This window comes from Mesoplodon bidens (genome assembly GCF_964165515.1).
Source record: "Mesoplodon bidens genome assembly, chromosome: 9".
In the NCBI taxonomy this organism is placed as follows: Eukaryota; Metazoa; Chordata; class Mammalia; order Artiodactyla; family Ziphiidae; genus Mesoplodon; species Mesoplodon bidens.
This window is the reverse complement of record NC_138166.1, coordinates 39,005,324-39,030,313: the sequence shown is the minus strand read 5'-3', so window position 1 is coordinate 39,030,313 and position 24,990 is coordinate 39,005,324. Positions and strand designations below refer to the sequence as shown.

At 38.1% G+C, this 24,990-nt stretch overlaps 1 protein-coding gene across 7 annotated transcripts in view; it reads right to left on the bottom strand.

The window, feature by feature from the left end:
- The window catches only part of DGKB (diacylglycerol kinase beta), a gene marked incomplete at its 3' end in the record, with an annotated part of 912,102 nt that overhangs the window by 677,845 nt on the left and 209,267 nt on the right, over positions 1-24,990 (bottom strand). Inside the window, exon 1 of one of the 7 annotated variants that reach the window (XM_081244285.1) lies at positions 20,538-20,605. The exons of the other annotated variants lie outside the window; for them this stretch is intronic. Of the gene's footprint in view, positions 1-20,537; positions 20,606-24,990 lie in introns of those variants that run through there. 7 annotated transcript variants of the gene reach the window in all.

Here is a 24,990-nt window from a genome sequence, read left to right as displayed (position 1 = left end):
TCCAGGAAAATCCCACGTGCCGCGGAGCAACTAAGCCCATGCACCACAGCTACAGAGACTGAGCTCTACAGCCTATGAGCCACAACTACTGAGCCCATGTGCCACAACTACTGAAGCCCACGCACCTAGAGCCCGTGCTCCAAAACAAGAGAAGCCACCGCAATGAGAAACCTGTGCACTGCAACAAAGAGTTGCCCCCGCCCACCGCAACTAGAGAAAGCCCGCGCGCAGCAACAAAGACCCAACGCAGCCCAATAAACAAATAAATAAAAATAAAAATAATTTTTTAAAAAACAAGCTTTCTAGAAAAAAAATAATAGGATTATTAGAGTGAAGTACTTAGTGTATATATATATATATATTTTTGATGTCCTTATTTATTCAACTAATACTACATTGTTGTACAAAAGACAAAAGGCTCAGGGTGGTCAAAATTACAAAGACATTGAAATTATTATCTAGAGGTAAAGAAAGACAAGTGTTGCAACCAGCAGGCCAAGAGGTGACAAAATGAGGTGAGCCAGGTGGCCATGGAGAAGCCACGCCCTCCCTAAGGGACAAATGCTTCTCTTCAGTAGGTCACTGCTTCAAGAAGGGAGCACACACACCCAGGATATCCAAATCTGATTTCTCAAAGGATGACAGACACGCAGATTTCCTGATTTATACATATCAGAAACTCAATGTTTTAGGAACTTCAGGTTTGAATCTCTGAGGTTAGAAGTCAGGCAAGTGCTTTTCCTTGAAGAGTGGGGATGACCAGGAGGGGTCACCTGGGGGACTGCTGGGAACTTTCTGTTTCTTGATCTGGGTTGGTAACATGGGTGTGTGCAGCTTGTGAGTATTTCATGGAGCCATACACTTAAGATTTGTGCCTCTCCTTTCAGATAAAAAGGTAAAAAGAGGAAAGCTATACATATGTGTGTGTGTATGTGTGTGTGCGTGCACACACGTGTGTATGTGTGTGTGTATATATATATATATACACACAATTTGTTTGCAATGTATTAAATTTATCTTCTCCAATTACGAAGGCTTGATGAAGTTGGGAGCTATGCCTTTTTGCTCCCCTTTAGTACCTATCACAGTGCTAATATTTGATTAGATGATTACTAATGAGTGCTTGTAAACAATACATAACTAGAATACACAATATGTAGATGTAAGAAATATTAATAAATTCAAACTTTCTAGTTTCTTTGAATAAATATTTAAGATGGAAGAATACACACACGCAGATAGAGATGTTAGAGACAGAGATGAGAGAGACAGAGATGGAAAGAGAGACCGAGGTACAGGTAGAGATAGAGATAATCTGCAGGGCTTTTCTAGGAGTCTGTACTCAAAGACCAGGGGTTTCATATTAACCACTGTGACCATTTGTACTTTTGAACAAACTGGAGAATCACTTTTGGGAAACCTCTTATTAGAAGAGGTGACCTGAACCTAGATGTTTAATTGGCATTTTGCTCACACCAGTAGACTGAGTAATTCTGCAAATAATACCTAACTCTGTGATATCTAATTAAGCCCCTAATCAATGCTTTAGCTGGATGAGGCAGATGTAAATTGACTGTCTTTTCACTTTTAGCCCTATCCGAAACCCAATTATACCCAACAAACCAATGAATCAGTAGAAAAAGATACCAATAATAAATAGATGCTCTCATCACAATTCTGTCTTTTGTCACAATTAGAGAAAGCTTCCTATTCATGTCATTATAGAAAACAGAATAGAAATGCCCTTTTAGGACAGTTTCCTTCTAGGCCAGGGGTAAACAATCTTTTTCTTAAAGAATCAGAAAGTAACTACTTAGGCTTTGAAGGCCGAAAGGTCTCTGTTGCGCTACATAACTGCTGTTGGAGTGCGAAAGCCGCCACAAACAGTACGTCAACAAATGACTTCAGCCATGTTCCAATACATTCTGTTTACAAAAACAGGCATACCTCTGCTTTAGGAAAACCTGGGAGAGTATTTTTTAATATAATTATTTACTTCTCTTATATCATGGTATCTATTCTTGAAACAGAAAGAAGCAGAACCATTTAACTAGCAAGTCTTCCTCAGCACAGCAGTACTGCAGGGAAAAAAATGTTCATCTTTGAATAATCATGGATTTCAGATTATTCTTTATGCCCAGGCAGCCCATAAATTATAAATAAAATGGACATAAAGCCATGTCAGGCTGACCTTCTCCTTTACCTTAGAAAGTTCTCACACAGGTTTTTAAAAGGTCTGTACTTATCCTGGTCTGCTTCCCAAACATGGAGATAAATACGTTCCCTGACAGCCTGACTTTTTCTAAGGCAGCATCCAATGTATCACTCTCCTAGAGCACATTTTCCAAAACCTGACAGAAACATCCCTGAAACCTTCAGAGGGGAAAAATAAACCCGCATCTCAGGCTGTGCAAATTACCACCAAGTATAGCCATGAATAAAATAGGAATCAATCCTGATTCATGTTTTTGGAACATCCTAAAAAACGGCAGCTCAGGCTCCAAAGGCCAGTGCTCAGCAGAACTTAGACCACAGGAAATTAGGCAGGAAACAGAAAAGATGTTAAATATTCTTTTCTTATGACACTTTTTTCTTTTTTTAAAGAAGCCTATTATTGGAGATCTCTGTGTGGAACAGTATTAAGCTTGCTGCTCGGCTACTTCTCCTAAGACTGCTTCCTTCAAATTATGTACAACTGAGGGAAAAAACACCCCCAAATCTCCAGACTAATGACCTGGAACACAAAAGCAGGGCCACTGTTGCCAGAAGGGCTTAGTTAAATGTACTCAGGTCCTGAGAGCACAGGAAAACACATTAGCAATGATTGGTTTAGAAGATTGGTGACTTGAAAGCTCCTATCCTTAAGGAAAAAGACCTGGGACAGGTAACTTTATGTTTCTTGATGGGGAATAGAGCCAAAACCAGTCTGTGTGAGAAGGAAAAGAGGGAATATGTACAGGTGGCTGAAGGAACTGCCCACTTACGATGTAGTCATTTGTTCACAAATATTGGAAGCACTATGGATACTCTACAAATAAATTTCCTTTGTTCAAGGACCACTGTGTGGTTAATATAAGAAAGCAACATGCAGGACTATAGACAAGGAGCTGATAAGATATATGTCAAAGTACACAAAAATGTGGCGGAACAGAACCTGGGATTGGGGAGGGGGAAGGGCTGAGTAAGAAAGGAATGTTTACTACTGAGAAAGATTAGAACTGGTCCTTGAAGAGATGAAAGAATTGAGACAGGAGGAAATCCTGTGGTGGGGAGGAGTCTTCAAAAAGAAGAAGGAGAACGAATTCTAAGGGGAAGCATGCGAGAAGGCTAATGTGGCACCTAACAGAAACAAAAGGTGTGCTCTGAAGTGGTTAAACGTGCCTCTGTACATACAAGAGGCATAGTGGAAGGCTCACAGAATCATCACAGAAGCTGTGTTAACTGATTGCCAGCTTTGTGCCAGGGGCTGTGCTAACAGAATTTCATGAATTTTGACTTTAAAACAACCATGTAAATGAGTTGCTTTTATTAACCCCATTTGTAAAACAGAAAATTGTAACTAAACAACTCAACCCAAATCACACAACTGGTAAGTGCTAAAGTCAGGATTTAAACCAGGCAGTTCCTAAGGACTGTCTTATACAGTGTGGCAGGTTAAGGAGTACCAACAGATTTTATTTTTTTTAGCCTGAATGCCAGCCCAAGATGAACCTACAGCTTATTTAGAAGGAAAAGGGGAGACACTGAATTATTTTGAGCAAGGACACGAGAAAATCAGAATCTTATACAGAAAAATTGATACTGAAGATTAAAATAGAAGTATAAAGCAAGGAATGGATTGAACATGAAGAGACCACATAGCAGGTTAAGAGTACAGGTGAGTGAAATTGAAGAGTCTGAAATTGCCTGGTAGGGGGAAAAATGGAAAAGAAGGAAGAAATGTGAGCTAGAAGACGGGAAAGATCAAGAGGTGGAACTGAGTCAGCTGATATGGAAGCTGAGAGGGTACTAGGAAGAGGGGACACTTCAGTATGACTGAGTCTGGGATCACAGGAAGGAGAAAGCTGGGATAACGAAAATAAACTCAGTTTTAATAATATTCTTGAGGAGTCAGTGGGATAATAGACAGAAAATCCTAGTAGGCAGATGAAGATGGCCCACAAAAATAACAGCAAACTCATGGAACCCTGCTCCAATTTTCTCTCAACTGGTGCCAAGGCACTGCCTCTCTATGACAAATGCCAGAAGCTTAGAGGTCATTTTCGACTTCTCCACCTCGTTTCCTCATGTACTCATATCCAGACTGTCATAAGCACTATTCACTTCATAAATGTCAGATTTATCTCTCTCTCCACTTACACTGTTACTGCTGTAATCTAGGCTAAAATAATCACTAACCTTTATTACCACAATGGCTTGCTAATGGGCTACTCAACGTCCATCTGGTCAACCTGCAATTCCTCCTATACACACTACAGCTAGAGTAACCTCATCAAAACAGATAATGTGGTCCACGTAACTACACCTCCCTTAAATCATCAGTTATGTCTAGTACTCTAAGGTTAAAGACAAAACAGCCTTGTACCATCTGTCTCCTCTTTAAACCCATACATACCCACCCCAAACTGCATGGACTTCTTTCAGCCCTCAAGTTTGCCATACAATACAGCCTTCTTATACGCTTTTCTACTTTTGCCTTATTATCTAGTTAATACCTTCAGACCTCACTTTATTATCGCTTCATAAAACCTTTCAAACCCTCTCGACTAGCTCAAATAATACTGTTATACTTGGACCATTCATTTCATGTGCAACTTCCAACTTATTTGTACTGGTGTTTAATTTGTCTTCTCTGTACTTTAACACCAACAACTCACATTTTAATCTGCTTCAGTCTGACTTTTGCTCCATCACTTCCCTGAAACTGCCCTTTGCAAAGTCAACCAAGACCTCTCTTTTCCAATCCTGTAGTCAATCTGCAGCCATCTCACTGGTCTTCTCAGTAGCAACGGACACATTTCAATAGCCTCTTCTTATTGAAACACTTTCTTATGTGGCATCCTGGGAAGTACATTCTCCTGGCTTTCTCCTGCTGCCCCTTCTCACTTACCTTTGCAGATTCCTCCACCTCTTCTCTACCCCATGAAATGCTGGTTTACCCCAAGCCTCAGCACTGGACTTTCTCTACCTACATTCAATCTCTAGGTGCCCTCTCTTGGTTCCAGGTCTATACACGAAGTTCGCATTTTTTTTTAATTGAGGTAACACTGATTTATAACATTACATAAGTTTCATGGGTACAACACTATATTTCTATTTCTGTGTACCCTGTACCATGATCGTGACCAACAATTTAGTTTCCACCCATCACGGTTGATCCCCTTTACCCATTTCTCCCTCCCTTCCAATCCTCCCCCTTTGGTAACCAGTACACTCTGTTCTCTCTGTCTCTGTTTTTGTTCAGTTTGGTTTGTTTATTTACTTTGTTGACACTGACATTTTTGTCTCCAACAACTTCCCTTAGTTTCAGCCTTGTTTATTCAACTGCCTCCTTAATAGCACCTATTGGGTATATTAAAAACATTTCAACAAACTATTATTTACAAAATAGATAAACAACAAGGTCCTACTGTATAGCACAGGGAACTATATTCAATATCCTGTGATACATCATAATGGAAAAGGTCATGAAAAAGAATATATATATATATACACACACACACATACACACACACACACACACACATATATATATATATATATAACTGAATCACTTTGCTGTACACCTGAAACTAACACAACATTGTGAATCAACTATACTTCAATTAAAAAAAAACATTTCAAATGTAATACGCACACAGAAGAATGAGACATTTTAAAAATAAATATAAAATAGTACGTTATTTAAATTAGCACCCATTCTCTATCACTTTCCACTTGCCCTGACTTACATTTCTTCATGACACTCATATATAAAATTATATTATATATTTAATTTTTACTTTCTATCTCCTCCAAGAAAATGTAAGTTTTTGAATGGACTATTTTTACACTGCATTTCTGATGCCTAGAATAGAAACTAGCACCAAGTAGGTGCTCAAGTATATTTATTAAACTAAATAATAGATCATTAATATCAATCCATCTCACTAAACTATAAAGTCACTGGCGACAGAAATTATTTATGTGTTTGAATAGCATTGTTTTCTGAGTGCCTGGCAAATAATGGTCAATAAATGCTTTTTGACTGTTTGAATAAATAGAAATACTATCATAGTAGTGCAGTCTTACCCATGACAAAGAAGGATAGAGTTGCAACAGTGAGTGCAGCTATCAAGAACGGCAAATGCTGAAGAGGCTGAAGATGAAAAGAAATTATAAATTTTCTGATAATTCAGAAATTACTAATAAATTTTAAGGCCAACTGTAGTATAAGTGCATGTTGACGGCAATTATAATTGTCTAAGGAATTAGTGGGATGTCCAGAGACAGAAGACCCCAGGGTAAGAATTCTATAGTAGATATTATTCTTAACACCTGGGTGCCCTTCACTGTCCCTGCCAGTGTTGATATTTCCTGCACCATTAAATCAACTAGGACTCTAATGCCTCTTTTCCCCACACTTAACCAGTCCTCTTTCCCAATGGCATCTTAAATCTGAAAGAACTGACCATCTTCTTTTTTATCTTTGTGTGAATAAAGAGCCATGCATCTGAAAGTTAGGAAATTAGGTCATTGCTTAGAATGCAGAACACTGCTATAAAGTTAAGTTTCAAAGTTGGCTGCATGTAGGTAGTGTTTGAGCCCTCTTATTTAAATACTGAAATTAGGAAGTAAAAGTAAATAAGGGTTGGTAACTGTAATGTCTACTGGCTTGTCAGAATTTTTTTAAACTTAATGATTTCTGTAACATTTAACAAGACTATATAGCTTGCACTCTACGGGGTATGATATAGATATAGAGGAACACCATGGAACAGCAAGCGCCAGGAAGTGCTGATGTTATACAGGAAGTGTCAAGGAATCTATGTCTAGCCCAGTAAAGATCTTCTATATCACTGACGCTTATCTGGTCAAAAGAAAAAAATCTGGTTCAGATTCTAGCATTGGCAAGAATTAGCACCACGACTGAGCTACATCTGACTTTCACTTCGATTTACAATTACACTAGCAAATAATCCTTGCAGAGAATAAACACAGGATTAAGAATGCAGGTAAGTAAATGCTCCCTGAGGCTTTGTGTTATTCCATACAAGGGCAGTCAAAGTTCAATACTACCAGAATGCCGTGCAGAGGGCAGAATCCTCCCAGTTAACACAGCGCAGGACCTGGGATTTTGGTCTTTTATCACCATCTGGGTAGGGGGCCCATGTCAGCACTAAAATGCCAGCTCTCTTCATTTTAGTGGCATTCTTGCTGCACCACAGATAGATACTTCTATCTTCTCTTTCTGGTGCTTCATCAGGCCAACCAAATGTAGAGTTCAGCAGGCCTGGCTCTAGCCTACCACAAACCCCACTTGGAAAATCGCCTCCAGCCCCAAAATAGATGGGAGAGGAAAGGAAGCTCATCTCACAAATCGGTACTCAGTTTAAGAAACAGAATTGCATATTAGCTAACAGGCAATGAACATTCCTTGGGTAGTAACAGACCACCAACATTTTGCTCAGTGTATAAGAAAGAACAAGTCTTCAGAGGCATCAATGGATAGTTTGTAATTAATCCCTTGGCAATATAAAGTGGAAAGTGAAAGAAAAAGACTCTTAAAATAAGAAAATAAAATCCCACCCCCAACCGACAAAAACAAAAATGGTGGAATGAGCAGAATCTGGACAAGTAAGACAGAGGGAACCTTGACCTCTACCACCTTCAACTCAGGCCTAACAAGGAATTCATTTTTCAAAACTGAAAATTAGTTTTTCATTTTTTTTTCCTGTTTGGCCTAGAATAAATATTATACAGAAATACATTAACCTCTTTCAGTGATGTATAAATCCAATAAAAAAGAGAAAAAAATCTAGCATATGCATTAATGATGTATCAACTTACCAGAATTTACCTAATTCTAAAATCTAATAGTTTCCCAGGCTGAAAGGCTTCTCTTTCCACACAGTTTTCACTTCCTTGTGAAGTTACACTTTTTTCAAATCCCACAAATAAAATTAATGAGGGCACATACTATATTGTGCTCTAAGCAAAATGACTAACTGTACTTTTTTAAGGTCACAGCTAACTTTATTTATTTATATTGCTTAGGTAAAAGTATACAGAGAAGAAATACTAGAAATTCAAAAGTTTTTTTCAGGGACAACCTCAGTCTATGATTTCTGAAGCTACACGTAAGTGAAAAATCCACACTTGCAAAGTAAACTAGTGTACTGCTATGAATAAATCCACTTAAAGTTAAAGTTGACATGAATACTGTTTCCCCCCAAAAATGCCTTCATGTATCTTCTTAGTTGATATATGCTTCTACGGAAAGAATGGAGGGTGGACAGGGTTATGAGAAAGCAAGAATCTGAACAAGTGACCACTCACTCATAAATTGAGCCTAGAAATCACAATGAAAGCTTTCTATAAGAATTTTCCCACATTTCTTATATTTAATGTGGCTGAGAATAATATTTTCTTTCTGTCATTGGCACATCATCATTTAAATGAGGCTCTGAGAAAGTGACCAAGCACTGGGGAAAACAGACTAGGTTATTTTCTATTCTCTCCACATATGTGACCTCTTAGCTTTCTGTTTACTTCCTATAAGCCGTCAAAGTCTCCGTGCTTGTTCTTGTCAAATACTGAAAACAACCCTGATCCTTTTACTTCTTTATATGCAGTTTCACAACTGAATGCCAATAATCAATCCACAGAATGTGTCACAAATAAAACAAATGCCTAAATCTAACATAAGCTGCTAAACTTGGAGAAATAAAGCTCTAATTACTACACTTGGTCAAATTAAAAATAATCTCATTCTCTAAAAACACAATCACGTGATTATTATCTCCAGAATGAGCAAACATATTTATTACTATTATGTATCAAGGGAAAAACATATGCTAAAGCACAGACAGTTGTTCAGAATTAGTAAGAACCATACTGAAAAAAGGCAGAGTCGAGGTAAGAAAGAGTATCTTTCAGAGAATCAAGAATAAAAACACTGACCCAGAGAGATGCTTTACAAGTTAACTCATTGTCCCTACTCAAAAAAGAGGCATTTTCAAAGTTCACTTATTTATTCAGTGGTTTTTTTAGGTACCTGTTTTGTACCAGCTACTGTTCTAAGCCCTGAGAAAATAAAGAACCCAAGACACAATGGAACACAAGCAAGGTGAGAAAGGAGCACTGACAGAAAGGGTATTTTAAGCAGCTTAATGTAATGTCAAAGGAACACTGGATTGGAAGAGGATAGGGTGGCAATAGACATTACTGAAGAGATAAAGAGGGGCCATGTCATGGAGCTTTGTCTAAAAGCAAGGGTACAGAGAAGGTGGGTGGCAATGGGAGAGAGGGTTGAAGTAATTGTGGATATTAATATTTTTTACATTAAAACCAAATTTAATTAAAATATTTAAATGTTAATACAAAAAAAAAAAAAGTAAATGACACAAAGAGGAAAAGGTTACAGATACCCAAGCACTTCTTTTCTTAAGGAAATATAAAGTACACGTGTGGCAGAGCTTTATGAGAAGGCTGCTGTGGAGAATGGCAAGGGAAATTAAACATGGGAACTCAGAATTACCAAGGTCAGACTAAGATGGGAGATCACAAATTTATTATGACACTAGCTTTCATGGTTCTGTGATTTTCAATAGCATTCAATACCCCAAGTGAAAAAGCAAAGCCAGATTGCTCAATCGAGAAAGGGTAAGGAAAGAAAAGAATACAAAGGAATAAAGACTTAGGCAAAAGAGTTATTTAAGTTGTATACTAGGTCTTGCCAGGATAGTACAGCAAGGGTGAACGAGAAAAGAATCACTGGAAGAAAACAAGGTAGGTCAAGGTACTGGAGACTGGTGGGAGGTAAAGAGAATGAGGTGATTGATGATTGTTTCATGATTCATTATTTCAAAGACGATAAGTTTCAGGTAATATCATTCCATATCAGGAATGGAGTCACTGTCCAGTGGTTAACACGGAGTAGAGTGAAATGTCAAAGAAGGTGGTTAAGGAATTTCTGTAGGGTATTAATTGACTTGTCAACGTATATACTTTAATTAATCATAATCAAGACAGGGGATATAAAGAAAAATTGTCATCCAGATTTCTAAATTTGAAAGAGTAATAAAGAAGATGACAGATGATACTAAAGAGGGTAGGTGATGATATATTGATAAAAGGCAAAGCAAATAAAACAATGTATCTTGGATAAACTGTTTTCTTATGACATATCCTGAACTGCTGAAGGGAGTCACACATTGAGGTAAATTTTTATCATTGTAAATTCATAATTCAAATAGCCCCCCAATATTATCCAGATTCTAGTAAATGTCTCTGGTCAATAAATCCTCCGACACTGTCCAAAAACTTCAAACTTTCTCCACTTTGTACAAATTCTACAAAGCAAATTTAAATTCCAGAAATATCCTCAATTTAGCACTACAAAACATGTACACGTATTCAGATTGCTCTTTTTCTCCTTCCTTTCCTCTTTCTTTATAGAGAGTGTTACTCCTGGTCAAAGTCAACTCATACCCATTATGTCTTTAAACCAATTTAATTCCACATTCTGTAGTATCCATCAAACATTCCCTTTTAGCCTCTATATTTTTAATTATCTCAACTTTTCATACATGTTTAAACATGCTCAAAAAGTGCCCACTTTATGAGAAAAAGTTCCCTCAAAATTCTATTCTATTGACACATACCTCAAAATGAACAGATTCTTATTGTTTTCTTTTTTTACAAAGTTATTAATTTCAAGAATTTAACCATATAAAATAGAAAAATTATTACAGCTACATTGAAACCATTATTTTATATATTTTTTGAAACTGCGCTTATAAAAATAATATAGTTACCTAAAAACCAAATGTGCCACCAGGCACTTATGCAGGTAGCTTGAATGATAGAAGCACTAATAGCTCCAAGACACAATCCCTACTTAAGCTCAAAAAACTTACCACTTTACTCCCACAAAATATTGTCTAATACAGTTTGGATAGAGTACATTTGAAACCAAGGACCCAAAACAAAACAACAGTCCTCCTCTGAATGACTTTTCTGCTATGCTTTCTTCAATGTGTGACAGGGAAGGAACCTCTACTTGCCAAACAGAAACTTCTGACATATGGTGTGGCAGATAACATTATATAACAGTAAAGAACCCATCCTGGTAATCAGAACTCTTATTAAGAACAACAGGATAGCAAAGTGACTCATCAGTTTCTGTGCTCTTTCCCGATTCTAGTAATTTGGGACAAGTGTGGGGAAGTTACAAGTTGTTTATGTGCAGCCCAAAATGACAGGCAAGAGAAGTTACTAAGCAACATTAAGTACTTGCATTTTTCTAATCGTTTAAAGCTGCCACAAACTGAATAGTCCTGTAACATAAAGGTAAAGGGAAAAGCAATGTGAGAGTCATGTTTTTGACTGAATGAAAATGTTTTGCTCAATAATTCTGAAATTCTGATTCACTATGAGTTCATCTGTCTTGGTTTTAAGGATTACTTCATGGGTATAATCCCCTTCTACTCACTGTCAACACCAGAAACCTGTTCTATAATGAATAAAAGCATGGTTGGGGGGAGTAGTTCCTATGAGTCCTGAAACCAGTCTGTCCTCCAGTAAATAGAACCTTTGTTCTCTATTTCAGCTTTTTGTTTCTTTCATAGCACTTACTACAACAACAACAACAACAAATCATGTTCTTGCTTCCTTGTTTAGTGTTTCTTCTGTGTTTTTCTCTTTCACTGATGTGAGTTCAGTATTGTAAGAACTTGCCTGTTATTTCACTCTTCCTTCCCTGAGCCTGGCACCATGCCTGACAATAACACTAGCCCATCCATGACTGAGGGATGAAACAGAATACAGTGTCATGGTGTTAGTAGTTCTGTTTCTTAAGGTGATGCTTTTAATAACTATGCCTATTGAACCCTAAATTTCCCAGAAGTAGCTGAGGGTTGCTTGCAATCTCTAAAACACACACTAGGAGAGGCAGGCAAGTGAGAATTCTCCAACTCTTATTTCTTTTCATTAAGGAATCAGCAAAGGGATTCCTTGGTCAAAAGCTCAGGAAGAACATTACCTTACATCCTCTGTCTCAGCAAAACAAGTTGCTGAATAAACTACAAACTCATCTTTTGTGCTTGAAGTCTGTTTTCAGGGCAAGGATCCTGTAATGCTTTTCCACAGCACCTCTGTTTCTTCCTCCTTTCCAGTTCATATAATTCAAAAGGAGCTGACCTAGGTAGTAATAAGTGTCCTCACAGAAGAGGTCACATTTTCCCGATCTGCTTGGGTACAAACAGCAGAGTAGTCAATATAGATGAAAACAGAAGATCATTTTGTACCTTAAATGAATGATAGCTGTGACCAAATTTTAAGAAGAGGAAGAAAAATAAAACCATAATAAGAGGTTTTTCATTTAAGAGGAGGGGAATTAAAAGTTCTCAAGGTTGATTGTGTGCCAGCCACTCTCCTGAGGGGTGTTTTCATGTGTTATCTAATTATTCTCTGTTAACTGTTATCATTCTTTTGTAATTCAATAAAACCCTTTTGGGCAAAAGAGTAAGTAAAGAAGACACTATAGGGTTTCCCTGGTGGAAACCCTATAGAAAGTCCGCCTGCCGATGCAGGGGACACGGGTTCGTGCCCCAGTCCGGGAAGATCCCACATGCCGCAGAGCGGCTAGGCAGGTGAGCCATGGCCACTGAGCCTGCGCGACCAGAGCCTGTGCTCCGCAACGGGAGAGGCCACAACAGTGAGAGGCCCGTGTAACGCAAAAACAACAACAACAACAACAACAAAAAAGACACTATATAGAGGGGTTTTATTGTAACATTTAATAGATTTTATGAGTCATATTTTTATTAATCGAAAACTACTTATAGATTTAGATTTCATTTAGAACATTTTCTCTGCTATTGATACTTCCTTCTTTACCTGAGGCAATATCCCAAATTAACAGGAAACCATAAATAACTAATGGGACTTCCCTGGTGGCACACTGGTTAAGAACCCACCTGCCAATGCAGGGGACACAGGTTCAATCCCTGGTCCAGGAAGATCCCACATGCTGTGGAGCAACTAAGCCCGTGTGTCCCAACTACTGACCCTGCGCTCTAGAGCCTGCGAGCCACAACTACTGAGCCGAGGTGCCACAACTACCGAAGCCCGCATGCCTAGAGCCGGTGCTCCGCAACAAAGAAAAGCCACCTTAATGAGGAGCCCACGCATGGCAAGGAAGAGTAGCCCCCGCTCGCCGTAACTAGAGAAGGCCCACGCGCAGCAACAAAGACCCAATGCAGCCATAAATAAATAAATAAATGAAATTTTAAAATAAATAAATAGCTAATACTTTTGCCTATTTATTATGTCCCTTCTGTTCTCAGCCCCTTACATGATTAAATCATGTAATTCTACGCAATGGGTATCCTTTTCATTTCTCCCTGCTTTTCAAAGAGAAATCGAAAGCACAGAATTTAAGTAAAACTTGCTCAAGGTCACACAAGTAGTAAAGATTTGAGGCCAGGCAATCTGAACACAAAAAATAAGTTTAACCACTATATCACAGTGTCTAAGAACGGAATGATGCAATTCAAATGAGCATCTTTGCATACTGAGAAATTATACATGGAGTCAATTTCTCCACACCTTCATCATGAATCATCAAAACATGATACAAGGGCTTCCCTGGTGGCGCAGTGGTTGAGGATCTGCCTGCCAATGCAGGGGACAGGGGTTCGAGCCCTGGTCTGGGAAGATCCCACATGCGGCGGAGCAACTAGGCCCGTGAGCCACAATTGCTAAGCCTGCGCGTCTAGAGCCTGGGCTCCGCAAGAAGAGAGACCGCGAGAGTGAGAGGCCCGCGCACCACGATGAAGAGTGGCCCCCGCTCGCCGCGACTAGAGAAAGCCCTCGCACAGAAACGAAGACCCAACTCAGCCAAAAATAAATAAATTAACTAATTAATTAAAAAAAAAAAATGATAAAAGCTGAGATTCTTTAAATGTAATTGTACTTACATTACAAAAGAAGGCCTAACTACCTCACTGGGGTAACCTCATCCTGAGATTAGTCTGTTGATGGAATTTCAAAGAGATTTTAAATAGCTACCACACTTTTCCTTCCATCTGTCCTTTTCCTGGTTATAATTTCATATTTCATAACTAATTCACGTGGATTAGAAAGAGACTAAAATAGAATTATTTGACCTAAGATGACACCTTTAATAAAAATATTGTATTTTGGAAAACCTTACATGACGTCTATCCAGTCGCATTGTTATAATACTTGAATACTTACTGAAAGAAATTTACAAAATCATTAATAAGTAAAACCCAAATTATCCCATAAACGGAAAAAGGTTCTTTTGGGGGAGGGGAAATGGGGATTGATTTTCCCACCATTTCTTCATTTTTCTCTAGTGGTAATCAAGTTTCTAATGTCTGCTCACTGATATGACTCAATATTTTTCAGCTATGACTGAATCAAACTCTCAGGACTTTTCCTCAAAAGAAATAAGAGTTCAAGAAACAATTTATAAAAAGCACCGTTTCACAACCTTATTCTCCCACAGAGCAAAACATCTTTAATGAACAATTTATGCTAATATTTGTTTTTCCCCCTTAAAGATACATTGGTACCAGAAATTAGATATCACTAAAAGTTTCAATATTATGATTTGGAAATAAGTATGCCATCTGTCATATTCTAAAACGTTATCTCCTATAATCTAGATATGCAATACCAGAAAGGGTGATAAATGTCTTTTGAGTAATTTTATACTAATTATGAGTTCAATGTATTAAAATATACTATGTGGCTCAGACCTTGTAACTTGCATTTGAAAGACCATTCTCTAGTCTTTTTGCGGGGTAAAGCCTGTGAAAGTGGAACTCCTTATTTCTTCAGAGAATTGAATTAGAGCTTTGAATTGTTTATAAAAGAAGTGTTTATTGAACTCTAATAATGTATTAGACACTAGGCCCAGCACTGAAGTCCCAGAGATAAAAAAAAGATTTTGTATCCTTCCTCAGTGTAGATAAGATTATTTCAACCTTCTGTGGCATATTCAATTTTAAAGTCAAGCACACAGTTCAGTGGAACCACAGAGAAGGACTGTTGGGCCAGTGGTAGAATACAAATAGAATTCAAGAAGGTCATGATGCTAGAGCAGAAGCTAAAGGGATATAGATGCATCATCAGGTAAAACCTAACAGACTGAGGGCAGAGGGATCTGGGTGTCCAGAATGAAGTTATAGACATAGATAGGTGTAAGCAGAGACAAAAGAGGTGAACAAATCGCTTGCACCGTAGCTTATTTCCAAATCACATAACAAGCCAGTGATAGTTAAGAGTACACTCGGAGCCTTTTGGTTAAAAGCATGGGCTCTAGGGCCAGACTGCCTGGCTCATGTCCCAGCTCAATTCTAATCTCTAACTGTGGGTATTAAGTCCTTTAACCCTCTTATGCCTCAGTTTTCTCTCTTATAAAATGGAAATAATGATGATAATAGGATTATCACATAAGAGTGTTTTCAAGATTATATGCCCCAAATGCTTATACAAGCAACTGGCATGTAGTAAGCACACAATAAAAGTTACTATCATTATTTTTATTTTTTTAATTTTTTTAATTTTTTTTTAAATGGGTTTTTTTTCTTATTTTATTTATTTATTTATTTTGCAGTACGTGAGCCTCTCACTGTTGTGGCCTCCCCTGTTGCGGAGCACAGGCCCTGGACGCGCAGGCTCAGCAGCCATGGCTCACGGGCCCAGCCACTCCGCGGCACGTGGGATCCTCCCAGACCGGGGCACGAACCCGTGTCCCCTGCATCGGCAGGCAGACTCTCAACCACTAGCGCCACCAGGGAAGCCCTATCATTATTTTTAAACTATGAGAGCAAGAGAGCCAAAGCACCACATTCAAAAACCAACCCTTGAAACTAACTACTTCTAACCTCGACCTGCAGTGTCACAAATGACAAGAAAAGAGAAAGAATCAGGGCTGACAATGTGAATGTATTTGCAAAGTCCCATCACCATATAGATCTATGACAATAATAGCTCAGTAGCATCAACTTTCCTTATGGAGCATGTACAAAGTATAAATATACTTCGATTTTGAAGATGAGAGCTTTTGTGCTTCTTGATCTGTAGTGATTGGCATATTGCCAATATGAAATAACTGAGTCAAGGACACTTTCAAATTTACAATGCAATACAGACTCCCTGCTAAAAGGCAAATTCTTCATTTCCAACTGTTGACTCAGATAATACTTGAAAAAGAATTTCATCTGTTTAAATTTAGCATGCTGAGAAAGACCAATCTTAAAATATTGTTTGGCTTATGCCCATAACATTTTCATTTTATTCCTTGTTAGTATTTGTCTTCTGTGATAAGACGACAAATGACAGTATTCATGTTATTCTCCTTAACACTTCGAATTTTACCTAAATGAACTATTTTGTTTTTATCCTCACCAGTTAAAGATGGCCTTTCATTTCCTGGCAAATTTTCAGAAAGTGATTATGCAAGAACCAGTAATATTTCCAAGCACTGTTTTACCTCTTCAGTCATCATCTGGCCTTTCTCCCTACTTTCCTTTGAATCATCATTTTTCCTCTTAAACACATACATACACATGCACACACACACACACACACACACAGATTATCTGAAAACAAGCTAATCTAATTTTTATAATCAGACCTACGTAAGGAGATATTTTGAGTCTCTGCTTCATGTGCGTTTTTAAAGATCTCCACCCCACACATAGCCCAAAGAGGTTGTTTCCTAGAGTCCCTTGGAACACAGAATCTGGACAAGTTCTCATCCCAGCCTCCCACCATGCGATCTCTTTGTTTTACTCCCACAATAACTCCATCATCTTTCATCCCAGCAAAGATGCCCCAGCTTCACTGCCAAGGTTCATGAAGCCAGAGCAGAACACTGAAATTGGAATTGCAAAGTATGCCACGTTTGGATCTAGAGTCAATTTAGGCTCCAATGTAGGTAGATCCGATCTTGGGTGTCAGTACAGCTGGGAGTTCTCTCCTGACTGATACAATTTTTCAAGCACTCTCAACCCACGCCATCTGCAAAACAATAGGCTCATTCCACTTGATCCATGGTAGAGTACCATCTTAATAAAACAATGTGGCAAAGTCACTAAGAGTTAGAGCTAGTCACACTTGGGGGCTAATCCTAGCCCACCATTTACTAAATATGCTGTTTTATGTAATTTGCTTGTTCCCTCTGGGGTTGAATTCCTTCATATTTCTTCAAATTTCTACAAATGGGAGAGCATGCCATCTCCCTCCTGTAGCTTTTATCCCATAAATGAGAAAACATATTTTAAGTGCTTAACCTTGGGAGGGGCAAGACAGGGAAAGATACAAACTACTACGTTTAAAATAAATAAAATACAAGGATGTAATATACAGCCCAGGGAGTATAGCCGGTATTTTATAACTTTAAATGGAATGTAATCATAGGAATATTGAACCACTATGTTGTACGCCTGAAACTAATATTGCAAATGAACTACATTTCAATTAAAAAACAAAGTGCTTAATCTAGGGCCTGGCATTTGTGCACTCACAGTAACTAGGAACTAGTCATGCGTTGTGTGGTGAGAAAATCATACATGCAAATAATCCAAGGAGTTATCAAGGAGTTGCAGTGGTAACCAGTCAATACCTAAGGGTGGGGACTTCCCTGGTGGCGCAGTGGTTAAGAATCTGCCTGCCAACACAGGGGACACAGGTTCAAGCCCTGGTCCGGGAAGATCCCACAGGCCGCGGAGCAACTAAGCCTGTGCACCACAACTACTGAGTCTGCGCTCTAGAGCCCGCGAGCCACAACTTCTGAGCCCACGTAGCCCAACTACTGAAGCCCGCGCACCTAGAGCCTGTGCTCTGCAACAAAGAGTAGCCCCCGCTTGCTGCAACTAGAGAAAGCCCGTGCACAGCAATGGAGACCCAACGCAGCCAAAAATAAATAAATAAACAAACAAATAAATAAATAAATAAATAAAATACCTAAGGGTGAACAAGTGCATGGGATTCTTACTTGAGGTCATATTTTCGGTTGGTGTTTTACAAGAGAAAGAAAACGCCACAGATAGGAAAGGGGCAATAGGAAGAGGTTTCTTCAATATTTTACCTAGAGTTTCCTCCAGACAGAGGCTTCTAAGCTAAAGGTATTATGCTTAAGAGAATAATGCAAGAGTATCAAGCATACATAAGTACAGTTCTGTTCCAGTAGCCAGGAAAATAAGCATCCAGGAAATGATATTCTTAAAATGTCATTTCAAGCTTATGTATCAACATCACAGTCATGATTAGTAGGCAGAATTAGACTGAGGGACCAGCTGATCTTTGTCTGGCTTGTCTGGCCACAAGTCTTCCTTCTTTCAAGTGTGCAAGGAAAAGTATGAGTCACAGGATACTCGTCTAGTTCAGACACTGTTCCAGCAAAACTTATCAATGTTTTAAACTTTAAAATAATTACTTATTTCAAAAATGGTTTTGGAAATCTTCTCCTCAGATATAACATGAGGTTTGTTGACCAGCAGGACAACCAAAATATGAACCAAAGGTATTCCCGAAACTCAATGCCACCTACCTAAGTTTCTATCTTTAAAGAAATTCTGACAAACTCCTATTCAACCTAAATTCTTATCAATTCCAGCTTTATTTTTCTTCTCTTTAGCTAAATTCTTAAGGTTCAGGTGATGATTTATTCTAGAGTAGCAGGGAACTGCTTGCAAACTCACTCCAAACATGCTCTTTTAGTCTTTGTATAGATGTTTCCTTTTCTTTTTTTTTTTTTTTGCTAAAAATTTTAACCACCATCATGCATGCACTATCATAACAAATATATCCCCTGGATTATATTTGACTTGGTGATTTACTAAGTCATACGTACAGTTTTTTGCACCAAGAAATTATGCATGTGTGGAATGGGTTACCTCTAAAAAGTTGGGTATTTCAATAATAACACAAATATATCTGGAGATACCCAAGATGAGTAGGCAAAGTAATTCATATTCTATTCAAAATACGTTTTTAATAAAATAGTCAAGATTAGGTGGGTTAGAAAAAGATTAACACAACTGAAAACTGAAATAATTGGAGGAGATTGACCTTTAGTTTCCTCTTTTCTAATTATGGAGAATTTCAGATTACTTTGCATTTCACAATAGTTGTTTCCTAAGTTTTGACACTCTTTTAACCTATAGAATTTATGGAAGTATATGAAAGTGTTCAGCTTAAAAGCCTGGATTCTGTTTTAGATAACCTCTTTTTCCATTAATATTTCTTGGAGAAAACTACAGTAATATAGTATTTTCTTCAGTGATCCTGTGGCTAAGTCTAGTATTTTTGTGACATATTCTTTCTGCTTAAGAGATTACCGTTTTTTTCTATTATAAAAATCTAGTCAGTGTAAAAGAGGACCTGGTTAGAATTACCCCAACGTTTTTAGATTAATTATTTCTAGTTTCCTTTCTGAAAAAGACCTTTAGTATTCTGCCTGCATTCACATTCATTTGGTCATTTGCTTTACAATGCGCTGGCCTTTGCTGACCTGTTTTTACCTCCTTTTAAAAGTTGGTTATCTGCAATTTGAGCCACCAGTAGAAGTCATTTTTTAAAAAAGTTTAAGCCTCGCTTTTTGCCAGTGAACACCATGCAGCTTGTGTCTAAGTATAAAGCCATCTATGTAAAAAACCACCACTTAGAAATCACAAGGAAGGCACCATTTAGCAAGTGGAGGAGATTATTGCAGTAGTAAGAAACTGGGGGAATCCTGCACCCACTAAAGAGTACTTGAGTGTTTATCCTAACATCAGTGTCACCTCGACTGTTGCCTAGCAATTATCTAAAGACCTACTTCACATTTTATTTTAATTTAATGAAGTAAATCAAAGACTTTTGTTTGATTGCTTCTTCACAGGTTAGGAGTAAGTCTGGAATGAAACTTAATTAACTGGGCATTTGAAAATCTAAGCCAACCTGTTTACAAATTTTCTGTTGAAAATGCAAGCTGCTATCCGTTAGTAAGTTTCAGAAGCCCACTCTTGTAATTAAATCTAGAATGCATGTACCAGTTTTGTTGCCGAAAATCACCGCGGACAGGGTGCTTCTTGTAGACCTAACCAACAAGCGGTATCTGTCTGCAAGTAACTGAGAGTAACTCGACTGTACCATAACTAGGACAGGAGTCAAGGAGACAAACCGATCTAATATCTCATGGAGAATTCAAAGCTCTGCTTTTCTAACTTTCCTCACCATTTCTTGTCAGCTTCCCTTCCCCCGCACTACATACCCAGAAGCCACTAAAATTGCCAACCGTGTCGAGTTGAACTTACTGCAGTGTGATGCAGGCGAAGGCTGGGCACATCTCTGAAGCCAGAGCAACTGCTTTTCTGGAGAGGAACTGGGACTAGCCAGCTAGCAGGATCCTTTCCAATTCACACGCTCCGCTCAGTCAGGAGTCCCCCTCACGGCTCGGCTTCCCCAGAGGAGTGGAGCTTCAAGAACTCTGCTCACAGCACCTCCTCCTCCCTACTTCCACCCCCTTCCAGAACACACAGCTCATTCTAACTAGTGTCTGAGAGATGGAAATCGATTTCCAGTCAACCACAAGGGCTGCCTGCAGTCCCCCGGTTCCTGACAATTTGCAACTCAAAAACAGCGGAGGCTGAAAGATCTAGGTTTCCGGAGCCTGAAAGTCATCTTTGGCAGTCCCCTTCCCCACCCCTCACTCCTCCCACTTCCCCCCTCCTTTATCGCGGCCACCTCCAGTCTCCCACTCAAGCTAGGTATCAAGAATGATTATTTTCTTATCCAAACCAACAGGCATGAGGAGGAATTTGTCAGAGATGAAATACCTGTTGTCCATGACTAATGCTCTTCTCTCCTGTCTTTGAGTCCTTGATTTATATCAAGATGCGCTGATATTGGAAATCTGTGCGTGTGTGTGTGTGTGTGTGCGTGTGTGTGTGCGTGTCGACGAGGCAATCCGCCACGCAGCGGCTGCAAGCAACAGCCCTGCCTATCTCTGGCTGCCGCTTCTACAGCTGCTATTGCTACTATTGCTGTTGGAACTCAGGGGAAATGAGACAGGGAGACAGTGCTTTACAGCTATTTAACTGCTGGACCAGTTATAAGACATGGGAGGAGACTGTGCAGGTGTGACTGGCTGTTGTTGAAACATTGAGCTTGATTCACGGCAATTACTACCATTCAGGATACAATTCCCCTCCAACAGGAAACCTGATACCTGTCTCCCCTCTCCCTTCTACTAACTATAGTCCTTGATGGGTCATTTTTCATCAAACACCTGCCTAACCCACTTCTAGCAACTGTAGAAGCTGCACACTCTATTTCTATATTAGAACTTGGTAACCTGGGAACAGGTGATTGGGGGATGGATGAGGATGAAGAAGGAAAGTATGGGGGAGAGTAAGTGAATACTAAAAGAGTTGTATGCATATCTAACAAATTAGGGCACAGATAAAAATGAAAATTTTGAGCTCTGTGTGTAAAATAATGCATTGGGGTAACAAAACGGTAAGCCAGTAAATAACCATGCCTGTTTTGCAAAATGTGTGCAAAGCCAGCTAGTTATTCAGGAGCGTGTTTAACAGCTTAACTGCAGAGTATCTTGATATAAATGTGCCTTGATGGCTCTCAGCTCCCCTGTGTTGCATCTAGTGGGATTTCCATGTGTTAATATCACCGTCAGCTACAAATTCTGGTGAAACCTACTGGTTACCACTGCCTATGAACACTCCCTTTCTTCTTATTGGTTGCTTATTCTCTGCCCTGTTATATCTCCAGATTATTCTCACATAAGGTGATATTCAGAACTTACAAATTAAAGACGTTCTCCAAACCCCCAGAGACAAGGATACTTCTAATGACTAACGTCATTTGCTGTAACAACAGTTTGTCTTCATGTTCTTGTTTCTGTAATAGATCGGGAGACTACAAACAATCCCTCCTAAATAAACACACAAACACACAAACACACACACACACCACTTAATTGAATAGTACTATTAATCCACTTTCAGCAATTTTCTGAGCTAAAAATAAACTTAATTCCCTTTGATTCTATTAGTAATGAACACCTTTAAGTATTTCTGCCTTGCTCTGGCAATTTTCGTATTTGCCATACATTCTTCCAGTTGTTAGGAATTGTACAGTCAGGATTAAACTGAACAGATGTTAATGCAGAAAAAAGAAAGACCCTGGAAATAGAGAACCCAGAAGAAGGAAAGGAACCCAAAAGATTAGATAATACATCTTTTCCTGATCTGTTTACCTTAGAAAATCACTGCCTTTAGCTAAACAAAAGCCAGTTAATGTGCAAAGCATTTCTCAATTATCCAATAAATATCAATTGACCAAAACCAACCTATTTACAATTGTAACAGAAAAATGTTTTCTTTTAAAAATCATGCAATACAGTAAATTGAGAGTATCCAGAACTTTTTAAGTGCCAAAATCCTAATGAAAAATGATGTCAAATAGCCACATATTTTTGCCTATTACATAAGTATTATACAACATACAATCGATATTAAAAATATGAAGAGTAACTTCACATTTTCATACTTATATATAACGGAATGTAAGAAAGTAGGCAAAAGTAGTGTACACCATTTAGAGATACATTTGACACAGAGGCTAACTTTATCCATAGGTGATGTGATGTGAAGGTTATCCTGCCCTTCAAATTCCATAGTTTAGTATTTTGGGTTTTTTTGGCTTTACTTTTACTCTTATTTTAAAATTCAAATATATTTAGGAAGAACAGTTACAATTTAAACATTCTTGAGAGAGAGAATTTATTAGTTATCTTTATTACAGACAAGCAGGAAACTAAACATCCAGGTTCGGTAGAGGAGGAAAAACCAGGAAGTACTGAAATAATTGGTCATGAGCATTTCACACCAATTTGGCTAGTTTTTAAAACACTGTTTACAACATTACTGAGATTTAAAGAAGAAACAGCTTTCTTAACAAAACTATCACACAGTTGGTAATGGAAGAAGAAAATCTTCAGCTGGGGATTAATGGCTGACCCTTAAACTCTGACTCCTGCCATTCAGGATTTTCCATTTTGTAGGAAAACTTATAAATCACTGCTTTATAACCCCATTCCCATTGTTCTAAGGTGCCTAAATTTTCAGAAACTTCATAAGGATCATTGTATAATTAATCAATCTACAAAAGATAGTGATAAAAAAATGAACTTGCTCTATAAATTCCCATTAGTCAACAAAATCCACAATTTATGGGAATATAGAAGGAAATAATTTCTTAATTTTCAACTAAATCTCTTTTATCATAGAAACATGTATTCCCAAACTAAATTCCATAATTTAATAATACTCAATCACTGAAGAAAAGCCAAAGGTCGGTAAACCTACAACGGCAGAAGCCCTGTTTGTTTAGTTCACTCATGTACCTCTGGGATCCATCAAAGTGCTTAGAATATGATGTGTGCATAGCAAATAGATTTTTAATAAATGAGAGAGTGAGTAAATGAATTAACCTATGAATGCAGGGCATTGGGAAGATAAGCGAACTGGGAATAAAGATGTTTAAATTCTCCCAGCCTCTACTCTGCTGGTAAGTAACTGTGGCACTTTAGGCAAGTGACTCACTTCTTGTGGTCTCAAAGCATCCTTTCAGGCGTATCACTCACAGACTCCACAACACTGTGTAATAAATGTCTGCCCCCAGTATTCCTCCAAAATGTTTTTTCTACTATACAAGTTCAATCAATAAAATTCTCTAGAATCTCATTTCCTGAGCATTTTACAAATGGTAACATTAGGACCCATATAGTCTCTAAGAAACACATGGTTTTCCCCCACTTTTGACTCTCAAATCTGCAACTAGTCTATTGAGTACTGGACCAGACACTTAAAGAAAACAGAATGTTACACATTTAAGTGTGTGTGTGTGTGTGTGTGTGTGTGTGTGTGTGTGTTTCTAAAATAATAGTCCTGAATCAGCGATTACAAGCAAGGCTTTTGTTGACCTTTTACAAATGGAAATAAGCTAATAAACAAAAAATTATGAGAAACAGGGCTTAAATAACAAAATTTCATAGATTACTTACAGTAAATATAAATCTATATTCAATCACAGACTTTCATGTAAACTGGTGTTTAAAAACACCTTATGTTAATTTTATTCAACAAACATTTACTGAGCATCAATTTAGTGCAAAGCATTGGAAAGAGAAACACAGTCCAGTCACAGCAACTGCTTTTAAAGGACATATGGCCCTATAAAGAAATGTATTCCTACTTTGTAATTAAAATTTTTTGATTTAAGTATATTATGTTTCAGAAAAATAAAATAGCTCAAATTTATATCAAACATGATTTAAACCCTAGCCAAAGTTGACTTAAATGATGAAAGGAGAGCTACTTCCTAAATTGAGCAGACTGTCACATGGGAAATTTTCCACTGGTTTGCAATCCATGACTCAGTAGATGTAGGCTGGGAGGTTGGGGAAGATCCAGAAAAGATAAAACCTTATGGAACTACCTTTAAAAAATAATAATCGTAACATGTTGGATATGGATAGGTCCTTTGACCTCATCTAGTCCAATTCTCGTATTTTATAGGATAGGAAACTAACATCTTAGTTCATCATGGCTTATTGCTGGGAAGGCCATTTACCAGTTTCTCCACTGGCGAGGAATAGCACAGTATTAGACATTCAAAGCTCTGGCACAAAAAATCATGCTTTGTTTCTCAGGTATGTCAATGACTAGTTGCATGGTCTTGGGAAAA